Here is a 4911-nt window from a genome sequence, read left to right as displayed (position 1 = left end):
CTGTGTCAGACGTTTCACTCTGAGTTTCTTTTCATACGGTTTTTTCAGACCGAAATGTTATAAAAATCAGTTAAGTAGATGACTTTACTGACCTGGTTCGAAGTCAAAGTTCAAAATGCATTTCGGACTTTTAACTGACTCGGACTTTGGGCTAAAATCCTTTCACTTTGAGTGACTCTTTACTTTAATTATTTTATTTAATTATTTTATTCAAGTAAAATGATTGAGCGCTCCATTTTTGGCACTAGCAAAACCATCATTACACTCCTGATCATTTATTCAATTCAATTCAAGTTTATTTACCAAATGTTTCAGGAGTGGCTGTTTCAGCAGTGACTGTTTTGGCAGTGACTGTTGGGGTAATGACTGTTTCGGTAGTGACTGTTTTGGCAATGACTGTTTTGGCAATGACTGTTTCGGCAGTGACTGTTTTGGCAGTGACTGTTGGGGTAATGACTGTTTCGGTAGTGACTGTTTTAGCAGGGCACTGTTTCGGGAGTGACTGTTTTGGCAATGACTGTTTCGGTAGTGACTGTTTTGGCAATGACTGTTTCGGCAGTGACTGTTTTGGCAGTGACTGTTGGGGTAATGACTGTTTTGGCAGTGACTGTTGGGGTAATGACTGTTTCGGTAGTGACTGTTTTAGCAGGGCACTGTTTCGGGAGTGACTGTTTTGGCAATGACTGTTTCGGTAGTGACTGTTTTGGCAATGACTGTTTCGGTAGTGACTGTTTTAGCAGGGCACTGTTTCGGGAGTGACTGTTTTGGCAATGACTGTTTCGGTAGTGACTGTTTTGGCACTGACTGTTTCGGTAGTGACTGTTTTGGCAATGTCTTTCGGTAGTGACTGTTTTAACAGTAACTGTTGGGGTAATGACTGTTTCGGTAGTGACTGTTTTGGCAATGACTGTTTCGGTAGTGACTGGTTTAGCAGGTCACTGTTTCGGGAGTGACTGTTTTAGCAGGGCACTGTTTCGGTAGTGACTGTTTTGGCAATGACTGTTTCGGTAGTGACTGTTTTAGCAGGGCACTGTTTCGGGAGTGACTGTTTTGGCAATGACTGTTTCGGTAGTGACTGTTTTAGCAGGGCACTGTTTCGGGAGTGACTGTTTTGGCAATGACTGTTTCGGTAGTGACTGTTTTGGCAATGACTGTTTCGGTAGTGACTGTTTTAGCAGGGCACTGTTTCGGGAGTGACTGTTTCGGCAGTGACTGTTTTGGCAATGACTGTTTCGGCAGTGACTGTTTTGGCAGTGACTGTTGGGGTAATGACTGTTTTGGCAGTGACTGTTGGGGTAATGACTGTTTCGGTAGTGACTTTTAGCAGGGCATTGTTTCGGGAGTGACTGTTTTGGCAATGACTGTTTCGGTAGTGACTGTTTTGGCAATGACTGTTTCGGTAGTGACTGTTTTAGCAGGGCACTGTTTCGGGAGTGACTGTTTTGGCAATGACTGTTTCGGTAGTGACTGTTTTGGCAGTGACTGTTGGGGTAATGACTGTTTCGGTAGTGACTGTTTTAGCAGGGCACTGTTTCGGGAGTGACTGTTTTGGCAATGACTGTTTCGGTAGTGACTGTTTTGGCAATGACTGTTTCGGTAGTGACTGTTTTAGCAGGGCACTGTTTCGGGAGTGACTGTTTTGGCAATGACTGTTTCGGTAGTGACTGTTTTGGCAATGACTGTTTCGGCAGTGACTGTTTTGGCAGTGACTGTTGGGGTAATGACTGTTTTGGCAGTGACTGTTGGGGTAATGACTGTTTCGGTAGTGACTGTTTTAGCAGGGCACTGTTTCGGGAGTGACTGTTTTGGCAATGACTGTTTCGGTAGTGACTGTTTTGGCAATGACTGTTTCGGTAGTGACTGTTTTAGCAGGGCACTGTTTCGGGAGTGACTGTTTTGGCAATGACTGTTTCGGTAGTGACTGTTTTAGCAGGGCACTGTTTCGGGAGTGACTGTTTTGGCAATGACTGTTTCGGTAGTGACTGTTTTAGCAGGGCACTGTTTCGGGAGTGACTGTTTTGGCAATGACTGTTTCGGTAGTGACTGTTTTGGCAATGACTGTTTCGGTAGTGACTGTTTTAGCAGGGCACTGTTTCGGGAGTGACTGTTTTGGCAATGACTGTTTCGGCAGTGACTGTTTTGGCAGTGACTGTTGGGGTAATGACTGTTTTGGCAGTGACTGTTGGGGTAATGACTGTTTCGGTAGTGACTGTTTTAGCAGGGCACTGTTTCGGGAGTGACTGTTTTGGCAATGACTGTTTCGGTAGTGACTGTTTTGGCAATGACTGTTTCGGTAGTGACTGTTTTAGCAGGGCACTGTTTCGGGAGTGACTGTTTTGGCAATGACTGTTTCGGTAGTGACTGTTTTAGCAGGGCACTGTTTCGGGAGTGACTGTTTTGGCAATGACTGTTTCGGTAGTGACTGTTTTAGCAGGGCACTGTTTCGGGAGTGACTGTTTTGGCAATGACTGTTTCGGTAGTGACTGTTTTGGCAATGACTGTTTCGGTAGTGACTGTTTTAGCAGGGCACTGTTTCGGGAGTGACTGTTTTGGCAATGACTGTTTCGGTAGTGACTGTTTTGGCACTGACTGTTTCGGTAGTGACTGTTTTGGCAATGACTTTCGGTAGTGACTGTTTTAACAGTGACTGTTGGGGTAATGACTGTTTCGGTAGTGACAGTTTTGGCAATGACTGTTTCGGTAGTGACTGGTTTAGCAGGGCACTGTTTCGGTAGTGACTGTTTTAGCAGGGCACTGTTTCGGTAGTGACTGTTTTGGCAATGACTGTTTCGGTAGTGACTGTTTTAGCAGGGCACTGTTTCGGGAGTGACTGTTTCGGCAGTGACTGTTTCGGTAGTGACTGTTTTAGCAGGGCACTGTTTCGGGAGTGACTGTTTTGGTAATGACTGTTTCGGTAGTGACTGTTTTAGCAGGGCACTGTTTCGGGAGTGACTGTTTTGGCAATGACTGTTTCGGTAGTGACTGTTTTGGCAATGACTGTTTCGGTAGTGACTGTTTTAACAGTGACTGCTTTGGCAGTGACTGTTGGGGTAATGACTGTTTCGGTAGTGACTGTTTTGGCAATGACTGTTTCGGTAGTGACTGGTTTAGCAGGGCACTGTTTCGGTAGTGACTGGTTTAGCAGGGCACTGTTTCGGGAGTGACTGTTTTGGCAATGACTGTTTCGGTAGTGACTGGTTTAGCAGGGCACTGTTTCGGTAGTGATGATATTAGCTCATTTTGAGCAGAACTCAAATGCTAGCCAGCACATAATACAGCTTTTGAACAGCTGTACACAATAAAATCATATTTGTTGTCTCAGTTGCAGAAAATGTGTTTCGGTAGTGACAATTCATAATGTTCCACACTGATTGTCAGGCGCTGGGACAGCAATGGGATCTAACTGTTCACCCTGTGGCCAGGAGGGACAGGGATGCAGCGTCACTTCCTGCTCTAAAATGCGGGGGCGTGACTGAAATAAGGCTCCGCCCACAGACCAAAACTGTTTCAGTAGTGACATAAAAACGTGGGACAGCCATTTTGAATATTTTTTATTTGAATATTAAACTTATGATAAATGAAATTTGTAAATGCATTTTAAATTAAGTAAAAAAATCTTTAAAAATAATAAAAAATAAATGTATTATTTTCACCTGTGTAAATTTAGGGGTTAGGGTTTGGGAAAGGTACCTCCCAGTAGAAAATACTCTGTAAATGATGACTGTACTGTACGGTGACTTTACAGGAGAAGCCGAAAATGTAAATGTTACGTTTAATGTAAGTCAATGGAACCAGAAATTTTTCCAGGTCATTTTGGGCCGTAAGGTATAATATCCTTTATATTTTTATCTATTTGTCTTATAATGTAGCACATATTACAATAAACACAAATAACATTCATACAATAATTAGTGGATTTCCGTGTCAATTACATACAGTATGCACAGTGTCATGAAAATGTATTTGCCCCCTTCAGATCTCTTTGAGATGCTGTGTCAGGACCTTAGAGGGGTAGTTCATGCTCGAAAGCCCTCCAATGTGCAAGTCTGCAAAGAAGAGTGGGGCAGATTCCCTCCACAGCGACGCGAAAGACCGACCCAACCATTTATTAAGTTTAGGATGTCGATTAATGTTCCAGACTGTGTTTTGCCTCCTCTTGCTCTGGTTGTCTTAGGTTTCATTCCATATGAGGATCTGAAACCGCTCCGGGAGACAAGCGCACAACAAAAGGGGGACATCGGGAAGGGGGGCCAAGACTTTTTCACGGCACCTATGACCTCACGTCCTGATGCTGTATGAAAACAAAATGTGTGTGTGTGCGTGTGTGTGTGTGTGTGTGCGTGCGTGTGTGTGTGTGTACGTGTGTGTGTGTACGTGTGTGTGTGCGTGTGTGTGTGTGTGTGTGTGCGTGTGTGTGTGTGTACGTGCGTGTGTGTACGTGTGTGTGCGTGCGTGTGTGTGCGTGCGTGTGTGTCTGTATTTGTGTGATCGTGAGTGTGAAAGAGAAGAAGCACTCTCGGGTTTTCACTGGGGGTGAGTGGGGATGGATGATGATGATGGTGGTGATGAGGCAGTGGGGAGATACACACAGCCGTGATCCAAGAAAAGAAACAGATCCATCTATGGGAGAGGGAGAGAGAGGGAGAGGGAGGGAGAGGGAGAGAGATAGAGGGCTTGGGGGTGCATGTAATATATGAAAGAAGAAAGAAAGTCTGTTAAAGTTATAAAGCGCCCGACTCCCTGCGTGTACACACTTCCTGCTCGGCTGCCTTTGTTCTTGCGGATAAAGGATGGTTTGTCGTTCGGCAGGATGCGTTCTTTGTGGTAAAGCAATGCTCCAGCGTTTTTCGGCCTTCTCTTTGTCTGTCGCGTTTGAAGAAAACGGTCAATTAGTGAGTCCAGTAAATTCAG

This window comes from Pygocentrus nattereri, chromosome 20 (genome assembly GCF_015220715.1).
Source record: "Pygocentrus nattereri isolate fPygNat1 chromosome 20, fPygNat1.pri, whole genome shotgun sequence".
Lineage (NCBI taxonomy): Eukaryota > Metazoa > Chordata > Actinopteri > Characiformes > Serrasalmidae > Pygocentrus > Pygocentrus nattereri.
The sequence above is the reverse complement of the archived record's forward strand: the minus strand, read 5'-3'. Positions refer to the sequence as shown.